Source organism: Cnephaeus nilssonii (genome assembly GCF_951640355.1).
Source record: "Cnephaeus nilssonii genome assembly, chromosome: X".
Lineage (NCBI taxonomy): Eukaryota > Metazoa > Chordata > Mammalia > Chiroptera > Vespertilionidae > Cnephaeus > Cnephaeus nilssonii.
The window spans coordinates 87,158,903-87,183,959 of NC_137071.1; the positions used below are offsets into that span (position 1 = coordinate 87,158,903).

General features: G+C 39.1%; 1 protein-coding gene and 1 pseudogene across 3 annotated transcripts in view; both read left to right on the plus strand.

The window, feature by feature from the left end:
• The window catches only part of DOCK11 (dedicator of cytokinesis 11), a 206,553-nt gene that overhangs the window by 17,725 nt on the left and 163,771 nt on the right, over positions 1–25,057 (plus strand). The window lies entirely within an intron of this gene.
• On the plus strand, positions 7,518–7,924 carry LOC307096034 (large ribosomal subunit protein eL30-like; annotated as a pseudogene). Its single transcript has one exon. The product of its transcript is annotated as a large ribosomal subunit protein eL30-like (transcript).

Below are 25,057 nucleotides of genomic sequence, written 5' to 3' on the forward strand. Positions count from 1 at the left end.
CACCAGAACAGAGACCACCACAAATCCCCTCATTGTTATAGTTATCAAATGTTAATTGCTGACTGTTAATTATCCTCTACCCATCTATGTAAAAGATGTATATGCCTATCATTTACTTTTTATCCAATTCCAGAGGCCCCCCCCCTCACTTTTTGCCTACCTAATCTATCACCAGTGAATTTCTTGTAACTCTTTTTATTGTAATCTATAATAATAAAAGCTTAATATGGTAATTAGACCAGACAGCCAAACGACCTTCCGGGTGTCCTTCCAGATGACCTTCCAGACGAAGCTGGGGCTGCAAGGGCCAAGCCCCTTGCACAAATTTCGTGCATCGGGCCGCTAGTGCATAAAATAAGGTGCAAAACTGCCATTCTCTGGGGCATTATCTCAATCCGTTGAGATTTTGTTTCCCAGTAATTGTCGACAGTTTGACTCAAGTAAACTCACAAAAATTCTCCACAGGTTTGAATGTTTCTTACATTCATACTTCCCATTGCTGCTGCCCAAACGCACTGTACATTTTCTTACCTCCATGCCTTTGCGCATGCTGACCCCTCTTCCTAGAAGCCCTTTCAACCCCTTCCCTGCTAAAGGGAATCCTGTTCCTCCTGCAGGGCTTAGGTGAAACCTCTCCCTCCCCTCCAATTTGGAGCACATTGCTCCTGTAGGATTGTAGCCTCTTTCTAGTTGTATTGGTTTCCTGTGGCTGCTGTAACAAATGGTCACAAACTGGGTGGCCTAAAATAACACATTTATTCCCTTCTAGAAATCCGAAATCAGTATCACTGGGCCACACTTCCTCTGGAAAGTTTAGGGAAGGATCCATTTTTGCCTCTCCCAGCTCCCTTAGCTGCCAGTATTCCTTGGCTTGTGGCTGCATTACTCCAGTCTGCCACTATGGTCAAATTGTCTTCTCTTCAGTTGTGTGAAATCTCCCTCTTATAGAGACATTTGTGATTGCATTTAGGACTCACCTAGATCATCCAGGATGATGTCCTTATCTGAAGACCCTTGACTCAGTCACCTGTGTAAAGACCCTTTTGCTATAAGGGAAGAGGATTGATTTCATTCTGCCTCATAACTAAGGAGCTGGCAGGAGAGTGGAAGGAGCTAATGCTTAGTCCCAGGGCCAGAAGGACCCAGCGATTCCCCTGACAATCTCTGTTACCTTGGACAGGCTGTTTAACTTTGGGGAACCTCCTTGTGCTCATTTGTGCAGTGGAAATGGTATCGACCTAAATGAACCTTACAGAGTTGTTTATAAAAGTTGAACTAACAAAAACCAACAACAAACATATACTCAAACTTAGACAATCTAAATGTACAAAAGTGAGGGGCTGGGCAAATATACATCCAAACACCAGAAAGTCATGCAGTCATTAAAATGCCATCTATAGCTCTGGCCAGTGTGGCTCAATTGGTTGGAGTATTATCCTATACACCGAAAAGCTGGCGGGTTTGATTCCCAATCAGGGCACATACCCAGGTTGTGGGTTTGATCCCTAGTTGGGGCATATGTGGATGTTTCGCTCTCACATTGAGGTTTCTCTCTCTTTTCCCTTCATCTCTCTCTAAAAATCAATAAAAAAATCTTTAAAAATAAAATTAAAATGCCATCTCTATTATTGACGAGAAAATTTAGGTTATGACAGCATGCGAGCTATGATCATATTTTGCTAAAATAATGTATATGTGATATATGTGAATTTAGTTACTTAATCACACTGTGCCTCAGTTTCCTCATCTGTAAAATGGAGATAATGATAATACTGACCTCACAGGGTTGCTATAAGGATTAAGTAAAATAATACAGAAAGGCACTTAGAATAATGCCTAGAACATGAGGAAGCAATGAATAAATATTAACTATTTTTATTGTTACAAAGAAAACATTCTCAAAAAAGTGTGCCTACCAGTATGTCTACACTGTATGTGTGTGTGTATAATATTAACACATATTTCTGGGTGGTGGGGTTATGAGTAAGTTTTATTCTTGCTTTATATTTTCTGTTTTTAAAATGTTTATTGGGAGTGGGGGTGGGGGTTAGGTGAAGGGGCCCTAACATCTGGTGATGTAAGATGATTTGACTTTGAGTGGTAGGCATACTGCAACATACATATCTTGTATCATAGAAACCTACACCAGAAACCTATATGATATTAGCCAATGTCACTCCAATAAATGTGATAAAAATGTTTACTCATTTATTTTACATTGAACATGTACTTTTTAAATTCTTTATTGTTGAAAGCATTACATATGTCTCCCCTTTCCCCCATTGTCCTCTCCCAGCATGCCTCTGTCCTCCAGCCCAGGCCTTCACCCCCCCTATTTTCTGTGTCCATTGGTTAGGCTTATATGCATGTGGGCAGGGGGAGGGTAAGAGGTCAACTAATGGCCATGTATTTTTATAATAGAAAAATGAACATTTCAAATAAGTTTTATACTTTTCAGTTTGCTATGTTTCTATGACATACAGCATCTATATGGTAATTAGCATGGTGCTATTATTATTAAGATAATTTCTCCTATAATCCTGCAGGTCCTTGACCATCAGTTTGTACATCTCACGTTACCTTTGTTAAACCAATATAGTTAGGATGGTCTAGAAATTTGATTTCAATTCCCATTTGCTTTTCATTCCTATCTGCTTAAATATTCCCCAAATTTTGATCACTATGCGTTCTTTATAAATTGAAGTTTCAGAGAGTACATGTATATGTATATACACTCACACACATGCTGTATATGCCTGTATGTCTCCATATAGCTATGCAATTAATGTTTCATATTATCTTTATAATTTTTGAAAAGCAGAAATGCCTACCCTGAATTTCCTGAAATGTAAAGTTGCTCTCATCTTTCTTGCATGTAAAATGTGTCTTACGTTGTTGCTACTATAGTCATCCTCTGCTGCCGTTAACAATATTAATCACTAGAGGAGCTTAAATTTCAAGTGTAAAGCTAATTAATAGATGATATGCGCTGATATGGTTGCAACTTTCCTGATTTTGAATATGCTGTATCTTTTTCTTTTATTTAAAAATAATCCTAAGATTTCTGTGGATTTAAAAACAAATGCATGGGAAAATTACTGATGAATTGGCTTTGAAATGGAAGGTCTTGCCTCTGACATTTAAGATAATTAGATTCTGGTGCACTTCTTGGTAAGCTGGGTCTCTTTTTCTGTCTCTGCTGTGCCTTTTCCCCCATCAGCATGCCCATCTTTGAGTTTGTTTTTTGTTGCTTCTATTCATCTGTCTCTCTGCACTACATTTCTCACTCTTTTTCTTTCCAATCCCCACCCTGATCATAACATAAAACTGATATATAAAAATGGATTTGTTGTATTAAATTGAGTTTTCCTCTTGATAACTTAAGTAGGGGGATGGAGGCATGAAGAAGCAGAGCACAGGGGATTTTTAAGGCAGTGAAAATACTCTATATGAGACTCTAATGGTGATACACGTCCTTATATATTTGTCCGAACCCATCGAATGTACAACACCAAGAATGAATCCTAATTTGAACTATGGACTTGGGTGATTATGATGTGTTTATGTAGGTTCATTGATTGTAACAAATATACCACCAGTCTGATGTGAGATGCTGATAATATGAGAGGCTGTGCTTCTTTGTGGGTAGGAGGTACATGGGAACTGAACTCTTTGTAATTTCTGCTCAGCTTTGCTGTGAACTGTTAAAAAAAATAAAGCCTATTTTTAAAAAGTAAGAAGCATGAAATATTTTGTTCTTTTTTGTAAAAAATAAAACTTAAATGTAGTTCTTTTGTTCTTATGTGAAACTAATTTTTCTGCCTGTCGATGGTCCTAATTATTTCCCCCCCATCCCTGATAGATTGGAAGGATGCATTTCCAGTTCTCTTGCCAACTTGTTTGGCATAATTATGAAGACTAGCAAATGTGTATTGAGTACTTTGAAGGCTTTGATGAAAAGTGCTAGGTAAAAGCAAAGCAATTTTATTGTTAGAATGGGGGAGTGAGTCAGGAATTTTAAGGTGGACTCCTCACTGTTTGACTCTGGAAGCAGTGCAAAGCACAGTGAACAGGTACCTGCTAATCAAACTCAGGCTTTGGTACAGCTGTGCTTGCTAAATGACACCCATGTACAAATTCAGTATACATTAGGGGAATCTGATTTTTGAATAAACTTGATTGGAATCCATTGGCAATGCTAATGATCCTTTATAATGCAAATGGACACCCACTAATTTATATCTTTTGTAAGGTGGGAGTTAATGCTTTAGGTTTTTTTCAACTCCTGTGCCATTTAAAATCCAATTGTTGTGGGGGCGGAGAGAGGAGAATCTCTGGGGAAGGTGCATTAACTCCTTCAAATCTGAGGAAGCCATTTAGTCAATGATTGTTTCTGGGAACTAAATAATACCCTTGTCACCTGAAAGATTTAAAATAGCCTTTGTAAGTGGCTCCACAGTCTCTGAAAGAACATGACTCATTCCTTCTTTGTAATCTGAAAGAAATCCAAGTGTCAAAAGACACTGGGAAATGGCCTTAAGTTAATACTTCTAAACACAAATATAAGAGGTTTGAAATATTAGGAAACCATTATGATATGGGTTGAAAGTTGATGGGTGGAGTCAGTATAGTAGGATGTGGCTGAAAGGGCAAGGATGAATTGGCAACCTCTCTATAGTAATCCTTGGGGAAAATCTTGCTGGCAGATTTAAGGGTCTTGAACTCTGGCTGTACTCTGTGTACCTCAGGTTGTCTTATTCTTTGCTCAGGAGCTCCCCACCCTGCATTTCTGACTGTCCCATGCTTATGCAGGGCCCCATAATGTTTGTTCTGCCAACTCTACTTCGGGTTACTGACTCCCTCAATCAGCTTTTGGATCCATCTTCTGCACATGACCAGTGAAAGGAAATTAAGTGTATTAGAATGCCTTCCATTAGTGCTACGAGATAGACTGTATTCCTGTACCTCGTAAAACTCATGTTCTTGACAATATAAAATAGGGCTGTGGAGGGTGAAGTTCTCCAAGTTTGGGTCAGCCTTTGCCTTTCATTGACCTCAGTGGATGCCACTTAATGGAAAAATATGATCAGGGTTCACCCTATGGAATCATTGTTTAATATTGTATATGACTCATTGGAACTAGTGTGTTAGAAAATAACTTCCAGATGTGTAGCAGCAACTTTACCAAATAAACTCTGGAAAACCGGGTTACTTTCTTTTTATGATCTTAGTGCCAGAATCGAATCTTCTCGTGTATGGTTAGCCAACATATATTTGAAGTTCTCAGTAGTATGATCCTTGTTCACTTTTACTTTTAAATTGGTACCCACATAAGTGTGTGGGGCTGCCTTCAGCCTGCTTCCTTATTCCACATCAACTTCTGCCCTCTCCACACCTCCCATCTTCTCACAGCGATGAATGGCCTGGAAGCCTGACCTACTACTAGGCTCAGGCCCAGGCCTCATTCTTTATCATTATCAGCAAACATATTTTGGGCATTCCTGTGTGAAAGCACCTTGCTAGGTACTGTGAAGGATGTCTGAACTTCCTAGTTGGAGAGTAGCAGAAGTAGGGGTAATTCAGCAGTGACTGAGAATGTGAGCTCTGCTCTGGTGTCAGCATGTGAGTTGAAATGTCACTTTCTGGTTGTTCAATATTGGGAGACTCACTTAATCTTTCTAAATCCCAGTTTCTTTGCATATAAAATGGAAGTGATGGTGATAGTAATACCTACTTCATAAGGTAAGTGTGAGGCCTAAATGAGATAATCTATGGAAAACACTTGGCATCAGCTCAGTTACTGTTAGTTATTATTATTCATCTAATTTGCCACCATGTGTAGTTTGTGTGTGTGGTTGTGTTTGTGTGTGAAAGGAGACCATGAAACAGGAGTTTGTTGACTGACATCCTCAAAGAAGCAACTGCAGGGTTTAATTTTTGGGGATTCTCTTTAAATCGATTTCATTTCAGCAGAGAATCCACTGGCTTCTCCTGTTCAATGAAAAGGGCCCTATTAAAAGAGGTAATGTGTTGTCATCTCCTTGGACGCATCAGATGACAGATCTTACAGATCACCCAGTAGTCAAATATTCTGAAGTAGCACAGCCTGAGCCTGGAGCCCTTACCAAAGCCACACCTGCTTTAACAAGGTGTTTTTGGTAAATATAATCTTATGTTTTACATCCTATTGATTTTTTTCACAAATTCTTATCACATTGTATTTGAGCAGTTTTTCTATTGAATCAATAAATGTGTATCTATACTAGAATATGATGAAAACATTTCTAGAACGTGAGAACTGCATCAGAAAAGGAAAAGATCATAACCATTACTGTTCAATAGAAATGTATGTCTCTATTCTTTTTGAAGAGTTAAAAATGGTTAGGGATTTGTGAAACTGATACAGAAACTACTGAAGTAGTTGAAAGCATGCACACCAGAGTTAAACAGCCCTGGTTTGAATCCTGACCGTATTAGTTTTCTGTTTCTGTGGCAAATTGCCACACACTTAGCAGCTTAAAATAACACTTCTCATTTCAGTTTCTCTGGATCAGAAGTATGGGCAGCGCTCAGCTGGAGTCTACTCAGGGTTTCACAGGTGTTGGCAGGACTGTGTTCTCATGTGGAGGCTCAGGGGCCTTTCCCAGTCCTTCAGGTTGGCACAATTCAGTTCCTTGTGGTTGTAGGGCTGACTGGTCCGTTACCTTGCTGGCTCTGAGCTGGGGATAGTTGCCAACTCCTAGAGGACACCCTTAGGTCCTAGCCATGTGGGGCTTTCTTAACATGCCGGTCTGCTTCTTTAAAGCCAACAGGTGAATCTCTCTCTCCAGGAAGGGCTAGTTCCTCTTCTAGGGACACCTGATTAGGCCAGGCTCAGGATAATCTCCCCTTTGATGATCTCAGAGGCAATTTATTAGTAACATAATCAGAGGGGTAGTGACATCTCATAATATTCATAGGTCTTACACTGAAGTGGAGGGGATCATACAGGGCCAGTAGAGTGGGGATCATCAAGTGGCCACTATCCCTTGAGAGTTCCAGGGCCATCCCTAGAAGAAAGTGAGTATGTATTGCTTCTTATTGAAATTGATTATACTTCAGAAATACTTGGAAAGTAAATTCCCACGTGATAGTTAGTTGTTGAGAAGCCCTGTCTTCCTGTTGGGAGTGGAAGGGGGCGGGGAGAGGAGAGCAAAAAGACAAAGGGTGGAGAAACAAAAAAGGCAATGCTTCCAATTTACAAATGGAGGGAATCACTTTTGTAGAATTTGATTCTTAGTATGGTACTGACCTTGGGTGTCACTTTTCACAGTAATGACATAAACATTCCATTCAGTAATAACAAGCCTGCATGTTTATCTTCCCTGTGAGAAGTTGGAAGTTGTGGAAGTTTGTGTATAATCAAGACCCAGCCAGAGAAGGGGTAGCTTTTGAAACCTCTGCCTGGCCGGTCTCATTCCCTGGCCATTTCTGATGCTGCTCTTGGTTGAGGGCCATCCCACATAAAAAGCAGGAAGATGGTGGCCACAAAGAAGACAAAAAAGTTGCTTGAGTATCAACTCTGAGCTCCACTTGTTATGAAAAGTGGAAAGTATGTGCTGGGAAACAGGCAAGAGTCTGAAAATGACCAGACAAGCAAAGTGAAACTGGACAGCCTCACCAACAACTGCCAGTCTTGTGGAAATAGAGTACTACACCATGTTGGCCAAGACTGGTGTCCATCACTACAGTGGCAATAATATTGAATTGGGCACAGCATATGGAAAATACTACAGAGTGTGCACACTGGCTCTCACTGACCCAGGTGATTTCTTATATCATTAGAAGCATGCCAGAACATACTGGTGAAAATTAAGTCACGCAAAAAAATTTTTTAATAAAACTGTCCAGAGCTTGTTTTAAAAAAAAACAAAGAAAAAAATAAACATCTACTGGGTGGGACTGAGGAACCTTAAAAGTCTACAGGATCCCTGCCCCCACTGGGCTCACCTACCACACCCAGCATGAGTTCCCTTTCTGTGACTCTCACTAGCACATGAGTGTCCTGCAGCATTAGATGTCTAGGGAGAAGTCAAGTTGGGGGGAGGAGTTATGAGTTGTTACCTCATTGAGAAGACCTCAGTTCTTCCTTTGGCCATAAAGGGAAGTCTAAAAAGAGGTATAAGGATTCTCTTCCACATCTATACATTAAGCTTTCTGCCTGCTCCCTAAAGATTTTACCTGTATCTTCATTTAAAAAAATAGAATTGATTAAAATTTTTTGTGTAGTAGAGGTCACTGTCAAGAGAATGAGAAGGCAGAATGGGAGAAAATATTTGCAAAGCATATATCTGATAAAGGATTAATAACCAAACAACTTCATTTAAAATTGGGCAAAGAACTTGAAGAGACATTTCTCCAAAGAAGATATGCAAATGACCAATAAGACACTCAACATCACTAATCATTAGATAAATGCAAATCAAAACCACAATGAGATGCATCTTCACACCAAGTAGCTGTTATTTAAAAACATGGAGCCCAGCTGGTGTGGCTCAGTGGTTGAACGTCAACCTATGAACCAGGAAGTCACAGTTTGATTCCTGGTCCGGGCACATGCCCAAGTTGTGGTCTCGATCCCCAGTGTGGGGCATGCAGGAGGCAGCTGATCAATGATTCTCTCTCATCATTGATGTTTCTATCTCTCCCTCTCCATTCTTCTCTGAAATCAATAAAAAATGTATATATTTAAAACAATAGAAAAGATGGAAAATAATAAGTGTTGGGGAATGTGTAGAGAAATTGGAACCCTTGTGCACTGCTGTGGGAATGTAATATGGTGTAGCCATTGAGGAAAAGAGCTTGGCAAGTTCCTCAATTAGTTAAGTATAGAATTATCATATGATCCATCAATTCCTGTTCTAGATATATACCCAAAAGAACTGAAAGCGGGGACATGTGTAGATGCTTGCACACCAGTGTTCATACCAGCGTTATTCACAAAAGCCAAAAGGTCCAAACAACCCAAATGTCCATCATCAGGTAAACAAAACATGGAATATGTGTACAATGGAATATTATTCAGTCTTTAAAAGGAATTAAATTCTGACACATGCCACAACATGGATGAACCTTGAAAGCATCATGCTAAGTGAAAGAAGCCAGACACAAAGGACAAGTATTGTGTGATTCTACTTATATTAAGTACCTATAATAGGCAAATTAATAGAGGCAGAAAGTAAATTAGAGATTACCAGGGGTAGGGGTGCGTGGGATGGAGGGATTAGTGTTTAATGGGTACAGAGTTTCTGTTTGGGATGATGAAAAGATTTGGAAATGGATAGTGGTGATGGTTGCAAAACAATGTAAGTTACTTAATGCAACTGAAGTGCACCCTTAAAAATTGTTAAAATGGTAAATTTTATGTTGTGTATATTAACATAAAAAACAAAGTTGATTATGTTTTCTTTTTATTATAACAATAATACTTGTGCGAGAAACATTTCAGGAAAAAAACAGAAAAGGAAAAAATTACCCATAATTCCACCACTCATTTGACCACATTTAATTTTAACTGCCCTCCCTTTGTCAGTAGAAATGACAGTCACTTTCTACCACTTCCTGAATGGGTGGTACAATAGCACCTACTCATTCCTTGGTGAAATATTGGTGCTCAAACAGAAAAGCAATAAAAAAGGCCACTGAGTAGTGAAAACCATGGCTGCCACTGTAGGCCTCCTGTTGCAAAGCAGTTCCTCAGCAGCACAGTGGTTCTCAGGCCATGACCGCATCATGGGAGCTGCTGCTGGCGAGAGCACAGAGTCCTAGGGTCAGTGGGCCTGGCTTCTAGCTACAGTTTTATGGGAAGTATATAAAAGGGCTTGTAGGTCTGCTCATTCTCATGCTACCCATTGAGCCCTGAAGCAGCATCCCATTTAGTCATCATTCAAGTCCTCTTTATACTGGGTGTGGCTCTTATCTTTCGTGTCCACTTTCAGCCATGTTGTCCCCTGAATACCTCAGGGCCTTCCAAAAGAAGCTCTGGCCACAGGTTCCCGAGGGAGAGAAAGATGCTACAGCATCACAAGGGGCCGCCTCTGCCTGTTTGCCTGATGAGCACCTCATTTACAGCCTGAAAGCGAAGCGCCTGCTCTCTGGTTGTGGTGTTTACAAGAAAGCAGGGCAAGCCTTTAAAGTGGCCAGAGGCTGAGGCTTCTACAGAAGATGCTCGTACATTCCTGAATTCCAGGAAACTCTTACGAGGCTAGGCTTCGATTGCTCCCTCAAAGAAACCTCCAATGGTCAGAGGAAAGAGGAAGAGGCTCAATGATTTAGCAAGGAATGGGGTAACCTAACAGAGAAAGCTCTCAGGCATTTCACGGCGTTCTGCCTTGAATTCTGGAAAGAAATTTATTTGCTTTCCTGCTTGAAAACAGGATATTATTTAAATGTGGGATGAGAATTGCATTGTAGAGAGTGGATTTAGATGGCAAGAAATCCTTCAGCTGGCCCATCCTCTGCCTTATATATATTTAAAGCAGAGAACCAGTAATCCCATTTTCCCAGAATTATCTTGATTGTGAAATATGTAAGCAGTGATGGTGAAGTAATTACACTGATCTTCCTCCTTAAACACAGTGGAATTCCTCATGCAAACATATGCTGTCCCTTGAATAGTCACCACTATAGGAGGCCACAATTTCTCCCTAATGTTATTGCTCAAAACATGGAATTTCCCCCAGAATGAGTTTATGGGTCATACGAGGTTACCAGGGCCTTTATGATATAGTTCTCATATGTATTTATTTTTATCGTTAGATGAAAGTCTGCATTTTGGTAATAAAGGAAAATTATCATTTACAAAAAAACCTGACTTCTATTGGTTTAATTGCATTTCTCTAAATCTACAATGACATCATTGTTGCTGTCTGCCTTACTCTCCCCGCCTTGTTTTTAGGCTGGGGCTTCACATAGCCTATTGAAATCTCTAGAATTTTTAAACACCTTGTGTGAGGAACTTGGTTAAGGATTTCCCTCTGTTATTTTGGAGTAGTATGTCATGCATACAGGAGGTGCTCAATAAATATTTCTTGGTGGATGTGTCTTGGATTTTTTAACATTTGTCCCAAATTCTTTGTACTGTGAAGTTTATCTTATATTATTTGGAACACCGTAACTATCAGAAATCAACAGTGTGAATCCTATGTGGAAAGAGAAAAAAGTAGAAGAGATGGAGGAACATTAAAATAGCAACTGTAGTCATCTATGGGCAGTTGGATTCTAAGTGACTTTTATTTTCCTTTTTAAAATTTTTGATTAAAAAGAATGTCCCCCCCCCCAATAAGAGTAGAAGTTTCATTTTTTTCCAATTCTTTTTTAAAAAAATATATATATTTTTTATTAATCTCAGAGAGGAAGGGAGAGAAAAAGAAAGATAGAAACATCAATGATGAGAGAGAATCATTGATCGGCTGCTTCCTGCATGCCCCACACTGGGGATCGAGCCTGCGATCTGGGCTTGTGCCCTGACCAGGAATCGAACCATGACCTCCCGGTTCATAGGTTGACTTACAACCACTGAGCCACGCAGGCCGGACTCTTCTTTCTTTTTAAAAACTGAATAAATTTGACGTGTAATGTTGTGTATGTTTAAGGTGTGCAAGGAGCTACTTTGATGCATTTATATATTGCAGTATGATAGCCAGTGTAGCAATATTTATCACACTTACATAATTATAGTTCAGTATTATTTTCTGTATTCATTACAGTGTACATTGGATCTCTATGGGTTATTTACTACTCATTACAAACACCATGACTATTATCCCCACCCTCAGTCCCAGATTAAAGTTTTTTCAATGAACATGTATTGCTTTTATAATTATACAAAACCAATACATCTTATATAAAAATAACATAACCTGTTTATATGTAGTTAGTAAGGCAGTAGATCCTAAACTTTCTTGGGTCACACACTCCTTTGAGATTCTGGAGAGCTCTGGCGCCTTTTCCTACAAAGATGTACACAGAGCATTTTCCATATAATATCAGAGTTTCACATCCCATGTTGCCTATCCAAAGATCACTTAAGACCCCAGATTAGGAGTCACTTTCGGAATGGAGAAAAGTGGCACCCAGAAAGGGGTTGGCTGCCAAATAAACGTGGAAGGAAGTAGAGTTATATGTGTGTTGTTAACATCAGTGTGGGGACATTTGATTTAGTAGCACAGCCTTTGGGTCAGACTATGTAATTCAATCAGGAGGCTTTTTTAAGAGAGAGGGGATTTTCCATCTGTGAAAGCCCAAATGTCCTGTTCTATAAGTTAGGGAGCTAACCCGGTATAAGTAAAAGCCTTGAGGGTGGTACTGAGAGCCCAGCTCAGCCTAGGGTTTATGTCTGTGTAAATGAAGTCCCTGCCAGGATTTTTCCAGCAGCAGCAAAGAAAAATAAGTGAGGGTGGGGAGGGGAGAAGAGGGTGGTGTGAATGGGGGTTGATCCAGGGCTGGGAATTGGTGGTAGATGTAGTTCAGAATGACAAGGGGTTAATAAGAGGACTGTTGCCCATGGTGGGGGGGGGGGGGGGAGTCCAGGTTGAAATGAGAATGAAAATAAGGCAGGATTGTACTGTCATATTGAAAGAATGGGCTTATGTTAGTCTATGGAGAATGTATAGAGATTTTCTGGGAAAAGAATAATTTTGTTGTTATGACAGTGGTTCAGCCACATGCTCTAGGTAGAGGCAGGGTTCTAAGTCTGTCTCATGGTGGCATTAGCAAGGGATGAGGGTTAGCATTGCAAAATTCTTAGATCAGAACTTGGGGGAGTGCTTCTTGGTGCTGAGCATGTGTAAAGGGGATACACTTTGGATTACTTTTAGGGGAAGAAGCAAGAAGATGTCCCTATGGGCACATTCAGTAAACAGAGTAAATGTGAGCTGGAGGAAGGGAAAGATGGGGAGAGAGAGGCTGTTTAGGAGAAAGTTTGGCAATGGGGAGGGAAACTATTACCAGCACAAATGGAACTTTGCTTGAATCATCAACTTTCTTTCTGGTTTAATTTGAATGCCCAACCAACACGATTTTCTACTTCCTGACACTTTACATTTCTTATTGAAGGTGTGCCTGGTTCTATGAAAGTTTAATATATGACATTGTGAATTTACCAAAAGAGAAACTAATGGGTGATTATTTATGTTATGAAAGTGTTCAGTAGCAGGGCTCCTTTGGACAGCTACCCAAATGTTTGTATTTCAGTGAATATTTTGTAAATTGTGGTCATCTTGAAAAAATTGGGAGAGGCAGAAAATCTTAATGCTGAAGGTTAGAAAGATATTGACAATGGATTTGTAGTTTGCTCATTCAATCATTCAAGATAGAATTTGGGGGAGCTGGGGACAGAGCAGTGAATAAGACAAAGACTGCAATTATAGAGCTTTCATTTTGGTTGTGGGAGCGGGGGGGGGGGGGGGAGACAGAAAAAGGAAGTGGAAAGGCAGTGCACCTCAGCACCTTGTGATAGGGCTGGGATGGGAAGGAAGTACAGGTATTAGCCCTGGGTTTGAGGAGGTGGGTAGCAATGGATAGGCAGAGTGGCCATTTATACCTAGAAAGATTGGCAGTTTATGCAGTGGGCCTGGGGGAGAACTAGGCAGAGGTTTCAGGATCAGCAAAGATGGCATAACAGGCCCATTAGGAGATTACCCACTGTGGTTGGAAGGCCTGGACTGGAAGCTGGGGGTGGAGGCTGGATCTTAGAAGCCTTGAACAGTTTGAGCTTTTCTCTGCAGGCTATGAGGAACCATTACAGGGGTTTAAACAAAGCAATACTGTGATCCAACTTATGTTTCATCAAAAGTTAAACGGTGCGGGATCAAATTAGCTATTGAAAAGGTGTTGGAAGGCCCTGCCCATGTGCCTCAATTGGTTGGGTGGTGTCCTGTGCACTGAAAGGTTGCTGGTTCGATTCCAGTCAGGGCACATGCCCGAGTTGCAGGCTTGATCTCCAGTAGGGGATGTGCAGGAGGCAGTCAATTGATGTTTCTCTCCCTCTCCCTTCCTTTCTAAAAATCAATTAAAATATTTAAAATTTTAGGGGGTAAAGAAGAGAAGGTGTGGAAACAAACTAAGTGCGGATTGGTAGCTGATCTTTTTTTTTAAATTAAATATATTTTATTGATTTTTTTTACAGAGAGGAAGGGAGAGGGATAGAGAGTTAGAAACATCGATGAGAGAGAAACATTGACCAGCTGCCTCCTGCACACTCCTTACTGGGTATGTGCCGGCAACCAAGGTACATGCCCTTGACCAGAATCGAACCTGGGACCCTTCAGTCCGCAGGCCGACACTCTATCCACTGAGCCAAACCAGTTAGGGCGGTAGCTGATCTTTTTACAATGAAATATTCAGGCTAATTTAGTCTCTGTCACACAAGGAAGATGCAAGTACCATATTTCTTCCTTTCAAAGAAAGGCTCTTCACAGATACAGCTCCTACTTTATTTTCCTCAATAGTTTTGTATGAAACTCTAAAGAGTAGTTTTCCTAAGTAAGGGAAGGTAGGGGAGGGTGGGGGTAAGAGCGAGAAATCAACCAAAGGACTTGTATGCATGCATATAAGCCTAACCAATTGGCACAGACAACAGGGAGGTGAGGGCATGAATGGGGGGTTGAGGGGATAATGGGGGAATAAGGACACATGTAATACCTTAATCAATAAAGAAATTTAAAAAATAAAAAATAGTAGTTTTCCATAATTCAGCATATTGCTCCTGGAAAATGTAGACAATGGGACAAATTTTCAGCCTATGCTATCATTTTATGGATTAATTTCCATTAGAGCTGACCTTCTGGCTTTCCATGCATAATAAATATGAGTAAAACATCTGTTCATGTCATTCCCCTGCTTAAAAACCTCTGCTGGCTCCCCATTGCCTACAATAAGAAACAGTCCAAACTCATTGCCTTGGCATATGGGGTCCTCCATAAACATGCCTTTCCGGCTCATCTTGGTAATTTTTCCCTATTCTGTTCATCTTCAGACTCAGCACATGCTGTTACTCTTCCATGCTGTTATGCTCTCTTCTTTGCCTGGAATGCCTTTCTTTATTTGCCTTGCCTGCCATGAGCATTTTCATTCAGTCCTTTAAGGTTCAGCACACCTGCTGCTTCCTCTCTGAGCCTTCTTCACCAGTGGATTTAATCTCTCCCTTACCTGTATACCTACAGCACTCTCTGTGTCCCACATGCTAGCCCTTACCCCATCATATTTTAATTCGCTCATTAGTGGTCGGTCTATCCCTTGAGCCCATGAGTTCATAAAGTGTAAGGCCCATATCTTGTCCATTTTTGTTTTCTCAGCGTTGTAGCCCACTGCCTGGTTGATGCTCAGTGACTTTATGGAGCTAAGCTCTGTGCTTTGGATTTCTGTTTATAAGATCTCCAGAAGAGCCCTCAGGGAACGATGGGGCAACCTCACTTTTGTACTTGGCTGGGCGGTGGGATCTATGGCTACAGTGTAGGATCCTCAGACATTGACACCTAACCATTCTACTGAGGAGCACCATGGTTTCTGTACTGTCTGTACTGGGGACTTATCTCTTACTAAATATTGGAGGGACTTTTTTAGGTATGGGGAAGTGAAACTGAGTAGGTTATTATTAAAGAAAAATTTTCAATTGCAGTTGACATTCAATATTATGTTTCAGGTATACAGCACAATGGTTAAACATTTATATAACTTATGAGGTGTTCCCACAGTATTTCCAGTACCTACCTGACACTATGCATATTGGTGACTATATTTCCTATGCTATATTTTACATCCCTATGACTCTTTTGTACCTGCCATTTTGTACTGCTTATCCCTTCACTTTTTCAGTCGGTAGGTTATTTGTTTCTCTCTTAAATAGTTTTGCAACTCACCCATTTAATGTGTATATTTCAGTGGTTTCTAGTATATTCACAAATAATGGGCAACTATCACCACAACCAATTGTGGAACATTTTCATCACTTCAAGGTTTTTTACTTAAGACTTTCAAAAAACTTTTCATAAGGGTCAACCCCTGAGACACTTCTTTCAAATGGTATGTCTGGTGACTGGACATTTGTCAATAGGGAGGGAATTGACTTTAAAAAGGAAACAAAGATTATAGATAAGGCAGGCATTTTTCTAAAAGTGGAGGGTGTGTAAAATAGCTGAATAGCGAAGGGATGATTATCCAAGGGATGGTAATCTAGCTAACTAAATCCACAAACCCATAGAACATCAGTGCACTTTACCTTTACATTTTGTTCTGCTTAAGAATGCAAGGTATGCCAAAACTGGTTTGGCTCAGTGGATAGAGCATCGGCCTGTGGACTCAAGGGTCCCAGGTTCGATTCCGGTCAAGGGCATGTACCTTGGTTGCGGGCACATCCCCAGTAGGGGGTGTGCGAGAGGCAGCTGATCGATGTTTCTCTCTCATCGATGTTTCTAATTCTCTATCCCTCTCTCTTCCTCTCTGTAAAAAATCAATAAAAAATATATTTTTTAAAAAAAGAATGTAAGGTATGTTATGGTTCTGTTTATAAAACTCAGGAAAAAAATCAGTGAGATTTTTGTTGTTGTTAAAAGTTTACAGTGGGCACCAAGATGCAAGACAGGTTATAAATTAGTTGATAGGCACAGAATGAATATGATCTAATTTCTCCTTGCATGAATGAATTATTTGCAATAATTTTGTGTGTCTATGTGAACTTGTTAATTCTTTGATTGTTAGGAAGAAAGCCATTATGTACTATAGGCCCGATGCACGAATATTTGTGCAAGAATGGGCCTTCCTTCTCCTGGCTGCCGGCACTGCCTTTGCTTCGGCCAGAGCTGCCTTTCCACCTTCGCTCTGGCCTGGAGTTGCCTTTCTGCCTTTCCACACTGCCCAGAGGTCCGGACTAGCTGGGGCGGTGTGGAACGCCTGCGTCGTCGCCATGATGATGATGCAAGCATCCTGTCCCGCCCCCGGCCGCACAGCACCTGCATATGCAAATTAACCCACCAGCTTTGTTGGGTTAATTTGCATATTCACTCCTGATTGGCTGGTGGGTGTTGTGAAGATAAGGTCAATTTGCATCTTTCTCTTTTATTAGTGTAGATGACCAAGGCACATTTTTTCTTTTCGTCAATAATTGGTTTGCTAAAGAATACAAAGAGTGTTCTATTTTTAAAAAGGTACTTTGTCATTTTCTCAATTTATTCAAGTCTTTTCATTTTTACCTCTTTTTGTCTTATCTGAGTCATTTATATGCCTATTAACACAAAATGAACACAAAAGGTCAGGAGTGATTGAATGCAAATCAGTTTTCCTACTTGTAAGCCAGCATATTGAGTAAAGTTAAAATTATTGGTTAAAATGAAGTTTGGGGTATAGAGTTCATTGAAATTTTATTTGTTAATTAGTAGATAATCTAGATTATTGCATAATATTTCAGTTGACTGTAATAAAAAGTACTTGCTAACTGAGTTGGAACTAATATAGTATGTATACAGACTTGTTTATTTCATGACTTTAAAAAATATATAACTTCATTGTAAGTTTTAAAAAATAGTTCTTCGGTTTATATAAATAGCTAAATAGACTTGGAAAAGGGAAGTAATTTGGCATTTAAAAAGATTTCCTCCCTATGCAAAAACTCTAAAGAGAAAAAAATGTGTTTTATTTTTCCTCAGTGTTTCCATATTAGATTTAAATCTTATTTTGCTGATTCTTAGAATAGTAAATTGTTTCTAAATTAAAGCTGGATCTGATAATTAGTTCTGAAAGCCTTAGTTAGCAATTACTTTTCCCTCTCACTGTGTGCTGCCATTTTGGCTTGGAAGGCGAATGTGCGTAAGATCAGTCTCCTTGTATTACTCAGCTGGTTGTCCCTCATGAGCCACAAAAGCTTCTGGCTTTGTAGTTCTCAGGGCTCTCTGCTAGGGTCTGTAAAGGATACCGGGATGAATTAGACCTGGTCCCCTGACAATATCTTATTGGTTCTTCTTCTTCTTCTTCTTCTTCTTCTTCTTCTTCTTCTTCTTCTTCTTCTTCTTCTTCCTCTTCTTCTTTTGGTAATTCGATTCTTACCCACTTGAAGTTGAGTCAGCCCACCCCTTCCCCCAAAGTAAAAGATCTAAGGTACTAATCCCTATTCATTGATGGCAAATTCTAAATTGAAAGTAACCGTTTACAAATGCAAAACTCCTTATCCAATTGCATTACAGACTCTCTAAGCCAGTCATGCTCAGCATCATCAGGTTGATGAGAAGGCAAGATCTCAGTTTGGTTAAAATGATAGGGAAGTTTGAGGAAGCTTTAGCAAACCCTAAAATGCAAAGTCCATGCAAGGAAATGAAAAGTGATAGGAGCAAGGGTGGGGAAATGTTTTCAAATTTAGTTTGTATCATGGTTAAGAGCACTGATTCTGGAGTCCATCAGATATAGGTTTGAATCCCATCTCCACTCATGTGTAACACTAGACCTGCCTGAGTCTCAATTTCCTAATCTGTAAAATGGGCATAATAATCTCCCTTGCAGGGTTTTTGAAAGAATTAAATGAGATAATAGATATAAAATGCTTAAGCAAGTGGTAGAGAAAGTACAAGGCACTATATTCCTCCCTCCAGATGATTACAGTCCTCCTAAGGAGACTGTTAAGCAAAACGGCCCACAAAGTTGTTCCGTGCTCTCTATCAGTAAATGCCACAATGGTCAGTAAAGACAATAAGGGCTGTCAGAGGAAGAACATGAGTCAGAGTATGGATTAGGATTAAGCATGACCCAATGGGTCTAATGAAGCATGATTTTTCCCTTACTTGTTAGCTTTAAGTAAGGTCAGTGTCTTGAATGCAATTTGTACGTGGGATTTTGTGCCAAGATTTGCTCTGATAAACAATCTTTATTAAAATATGTTCATCTGTTTTGCCAAATTGGGTTGTACTAATTAAAAAGATGGCCTTCCCTCTCCTAGCATCATCACCAAGTTATATTAATTCAAAGGATCTTCAGTACTTGGAGTTCCTATTGCAAAAGAGGAAAAGAAATGATCTGGTGAAGGTAATCTTATTATTTAGACAAGAAAGGGTCATAACAAAGTCAAATGCTGTTTATTTTGAACATTATGAAATAAATTCCATATAGTTATGGTTTGGGTCCTCCTCTAGAAATCTCTAGTGTGTAGTAGTGACATTTCTCTTTTCTGTTAGTCACAGCACTACTTTTGCTGCTTCTCATCCTCCCACTCCTGACAGTTACTTAGTCTCTAATCTTACGGAGTTTTCAACAAAAGTAGAAGACAACATGCAATTTGGAAAATACTGATTCATTTTCTTGTACAGGGATAGTCAGGGACCACAAATACCCATACAGGGACATCTTCTGATTTATATAGATGGGCTTGCACACGTGAGCATGCAAAAATACTTGTGCATTCGCTTTGCTGGAACAAGATGTGGCAGTGAGAGAGTATGACAGATGCATGGAAGCCAAGTGGGGCTATAAGTTACCATAGCTTCCGTGATTAACTAGACCGTCTTGGGTTTATTTTTCTCCCCACTAAACTGTGAATTTTTCAAGGGTAGAGTCTGGTTCCTTTTCATCTCTACATTAACAGGCGCCAGCCAGCACAGGGCTTAGAGAATAGTAAGGACTTGATAAATTTCCCTTACACCAAACTCTCTTTTCTGCGTTGCCGGAAATTGCATGCCCCCAGTGGCCATTTTGAGTGCGAAGTGTTATTTTAAGATACTCTCTGTTGAGAAAGCACTCCAAACTGTGCTACAAATGTCTGAAACAAAACGGGAGCTGAATGCCCAGAGGGTTTGGAGAAATCCCCAAGGGAGGGAGGTGGAGAAGTGATGGGAAGAAGAGACTCATTGAGTAACCCCCTCTTTTTGAGTGTGTTATTTCTTTCATAAGATTGTTATTTTCAATAAGAATGGGTTCAGATGCCATTGAAACTGTAGTCTGACAGCAATATTGTGAAAATGAGCTGCTAACTTTTGGGCCAAATAATTCTTTTTTAAACCAACTGTTGCCATGTTCCTTCTTGAACTGAAATTTAATTTGGTGAATTGGGTGATGGTGGCGCAGGGAGATTTTTGAGTTGGCCCTGTGCCTCACTGCTAAGCTTTCTGTTGTTTCCTTCCCAGTGCTATAGGAGGGATTCTGTGAAGCCAGTGAGTGTTCACTTTAGACTTGCAGAAGAGACATTCTTAGAATTCTTAAGGAGAACTTGTTTCTAAAGTAAAAGATTTCCCAGGAAACTAATGACCTTTGGTGTAATATCTAAGCAGAAGTAACCCAGCCTAATTTTACATTCTTGACTGATAAATATCATGCAATTATTATTGCTTTTTAAGTGAAATTGAAATTATATGGTTTTGTTTCCAATGATAGCATAAATAGGCTTGCTAGTCATTTGTATTTTTAAATACACGAGTGGTTAGATGAGTGAATACCTACATGGCACATACATATTTACATATTTATTTTAGGATTACCATCTTGGTTTTATATTTGTACAGATATAGTTCAGATGATGAAAGATTAATCATCCTGTATAGGATGCACAGGAACCACCACAAAATCATTAAGTCTAAGTATTTGATGCTGTTAATGACTCCTAGTTAGGATCCATGTTTCCTCTCCTTGGACCAAGAAACCAGACTGTAACTGAATCTGTACTGATAAGTTTCCTTTTTCACTGTCTGTCCTTCCACTCTATGTTAGAAATCAGAACGTTATCTCCATTTGTGGAATTGTGTATTTCTTCAGTTTTAGGGCTTACACAAGGAGGAAGTCCATTTAGATTTGGTCCTTAGTAGCCTGAGCAAGCCTGGAAGAGTGCACCGTGTCCCAAACCATGGTACAAAGATTTCATTTTAAATTTCATTTTGTTAGAGATTTGGAAAATACTGATTTATTTTCTTGTATGGGGATGATATAAGATTACTGTTTCAATAAATGTTTTTCAATAAAGAAGAGATTTTATTTGAAGAAAAATATGAAATATGTGATAGTTCAGAAGATGTGCCCAAAATTTTGACAATGGTACGTAAGTCAAGTTTGGGAAACACTGCTAAGAAAAGAAAGAGGAATCTCAGAGGGAAGGGGTGGGTGGGTGGGTGGGAAGAGATTAACCAAATAATTTATATGCATATATGCATAATCCATGGACACAAACAGTAGGGTGGTGAAGGCCTGGGGCGGGTGGGAACCAGGGAGGGAAGTAAGGGGGAAAAAGAGGGGGGCATCTATAATACTCTCAACAATAAAGATAAATAAAATAAAACTAAATAAAATAAAAAAGAAAAGAAGAAAAGAGGAGCAGGATTTGGAAGACCTCCATTTGAATCCTGGTTCTGCTACTAAATGTAAACAGCTGATCTTAAGCCTCTGAGCCAGTTTCTTCCTGTATAAGTTGAAATGATACTATTTTCTTTGTCTAGTGGAAAAGTTTTTGTGTGAAATAGGTAAAATGTATATTGAAAGTAGGTGGTGTTGTTTTTTGCTGGTTCACTTTTGAAAATTTTTATTTTTCAATTATAGTTGACCTTCAATATTATTTTATATTAGTTTTAGGTGTACAGCATAGTGGTTGGACAATGATATGAAACAATGATATGAAAGTGGTTTTTTTTTAAGACTGCAAAGTGAAAAAAAAAAGACTGCAAAGTTATCTTCAAGTTAAACAACAATAGCAAACCTGTAATATCACTAGCAATTTATTTCAAGAGAGATTAGGACATCAGTGAATGAGAACTTTCAAAGACAAACTGTTTTGTTTTGATTTTTCTCCTTCATGGGTGACAACTGAGTAGGTTCCAAATTTCGGTTGACTGTTTGCCTGTCACTATTTAAGAAGAGAGAAGTATGAAACATATGCTTGCTTCTCTCCAGATTGTATAAACGCTTTTGCCTTTTACTTAAAACTGCTACAGAACTGTATAGCAGTACACAGTGGGACCTTGCTATAATTTAAGTCAAAGGTGTTCCTCGTTTTGGATGCCAACAGAGTTACAAAAATCCAACTGGAAAGGAAATGTAGGGTGTGATTCTTTGGGACTGACTCCTACTGTAACCTCTCTTCCACTTCTAGTTTGAATTGTGCTTTTAATGCCTGGGAGATGGTTGGAGTTCAAAATGGGGATTGGAGGTAGGGGTCGGGTGGAGGTGTTGTGGCTCAGCCCCTCCTCTTTTCTTTAAAAGATGAAATCTGATTCACAAGCCTAGATCTTCTATTAGGGGAAGCTTTGTGGGACCCAGAATAGCCACCCCAACTTTTTCTGTAATAGAGCTAGCCCTGATAAAGGAAGTAGGAGTGAAGACCCAGAATGCTTAGTTTAATCAGTTTTCAATAAAAAGTGAAACCTTGTTTTCTATAACATGAATATATGGCTTTCAAAACACATGGGGAACATGAGTTTCATTTTTAGAAGGTATATACTGTGCATTTAAAAAAGTGATTCATTTTGACATATGCTTTCAAATATTAATTTGTCAACTACCTTGCACTGCTGAAAGGAGCATTTTCTTTCTTTTTTTTCCAAAGTTATTTGGTGAAGGTACTTGTGAAATTATATGGAGAGATTAACAGATGCAAATTCAACAGATTAAACATTGAAATTTGAGGACCTTTTTTTTGCAATCTGTATTAGGAGTATGCTTGGCACAAGGCAAGACTTTGAAATTATTTTCAGTGCCTAAGGCTTGCCTTCTTAGATGCAGCTTGATTAATTTAATTTCTCTGAGAAATTGATCACAGACTTTGAGTGTTAGAGCTGGAAGCTGCAGTCACAGTTTCCTTTCTCTTGGGGTCCATGCGAACATGGTACATAAGGGACAAGGAGTCCAATTTTCCTATTAGAAAATCTCTGAGGTCCCCAAATAGGATTTTTTCCCCCAATTTGACTCAATTTTCATGAGTACTCACAAACATGATAGGGGTGACCTGCTTGACTTGATCTCACGGTTCTACAAGTCTAAATTTAGGACTTGGAGTGAAGTATACCTTTGTTAGGAAATTTTTCCCTAGCTTTTTTGAAGTATAATTGAAAAATAAAATGTAAATATTTTAAGTATACAATGTGATGATTTAACATATCTATACGTTGTGAAATGATTACCACAGTCAACTTAATTCACATCTATCACTTCACATAGTTAACTTTTTGGTGTGTGTGGTGAAAACTTTTCAGATCTACTCTCTTAGCAACTTACAAGTAAACTGTAGTCACTATGCTGTACATTAGATCCTCAGAACTTATTCATCTTACATTGAAAGTCTTTGACCAATGTCTCCCCATTTTCCTTTACCTCTCTGCCCCTGGAAACCATTCTACTTACTTAAAAAAAACGTGTGTGTGTGTGTGTGTGTGTGTGTGTGTGTGTGTGTGTTTATTGATTTCAGAGAGAAAGGGAGAGGGGGAGAGAGATAGAAACATCAATGATGAGAGACAATCATTGATGCCTCCTGCACCCCCACACTGGGGTTTGAGCCCACAACCCAGGCATGTGCCCCGACCAGGAATAGAACCGGTGACTTCCTGGTTCATAGGTGGATGCTCAACCACTGACCCACACAGACCAGGCTCTACTTACTTTGTTAAGATTCCACATTAAGTGTTACCATACAGTATTTATCTTTCTCTGTCTGGCTTATTTCACTTAACATAATGCCTTCCAGATTTATCAGTGTTGTCACAAATGGCAAGATTTTATTTTTTCTTGTGGCTGAACAATATTCCATTGTGTGTGTGTGTGTGTGTGTGTGTGTGTGTGTGTGTGTGTGTCACATTTTCTTATCCATTCATCTGTCAGGACACTTGAGTTGTTTCCATGTCTTGGCTATTGTGAACAATACTGTAATAAACATGGGAGTGTAGATATCTCTTTGAGATAGTGATTTTATTTCCTTTGGATATATGCCCAGAAGTGGGATTGCTGGATTATATGGTAGTTCTATTTTTAATTTCTGGAAGAACCTCTGTACTGTTATTGTTAGAATCTTTTAGTCTTGTTGAACGCTGATTCTTATTGGTTAGAGTGGTTTATACTTATCTTTCTAAGTAATCTTAAAGAGGAAGCTCTGAGATGCCTTTCAGATATGGACCTGTGATATAGCTGTAACCTGTTGTGAACCAATTAAAAACCGTTATCAAAGGATTGTGTTGGTACATTGTGCTGGAAACTGCCTTAGATACTCTGTATACAAATATAAATATAACCCCATAATCCATCATGATAAATTTTAAATAATCTTAAATTCATCAGTTATGATGTCTTAATATATCTTAAATTCAAGTTTTCTTTATAGTTTTTATTATAAAATTTTAAAATCATTTTTAATTTTTACAGTTGACATACAATATTGTATTCATTTCAGGCATACACCCAATGATTAGACATTTTATAACTTAGTAAGTGATCATCCCAATTATTTTATTATAAAATTTTTAAGAAAAATACTTTAATTTAAGTAAAATATTATTAGAAATCGCTAATATATCCACCTTGGTTTAGCATAGTGTATTGAGATATGGCTCTGGTTGAATCTGAATATGTCAAAGTTCATTCAACAATTAGTGAATGTTCTAGGTTCTGGGATTTTGGCAGTGAACTATAAAGGAGAATCCCTGTTCTTAGATACGCAGAGAGGTAAATAGATGGTATGTCAGATCATGGAAGTTTAGTGAAGGAAAAGATGGTAGGAAGGTAGCTAATGGGACCCTATTCCAAGATCAGTACCTTGAACATTAGTAGCTTTGTTATTTATGAGGGGAGGAAAAGCTGCCTGAGGTAGAAAGAACAGCACTTTTGTAGTCATAGACCCAGGTTTGAATTCCACCTCTGAAGGTGGGCAAGTTACTTAACCTGAATTCAGTTCAGGATTTCCTCATCTGTAACATAAGGATAAAGATTAAACCTATTTTATAGGGTTGTTTTGAGTATTACATGAGAAAATGTAGAGAAAGCACTTGGCATGATGCCTTGTATATAGAAAGGGCTCAGTAAATGCTTTTAGCACTGTTATTAATAAATCATATCCTAGATTACTCGGAGTCAC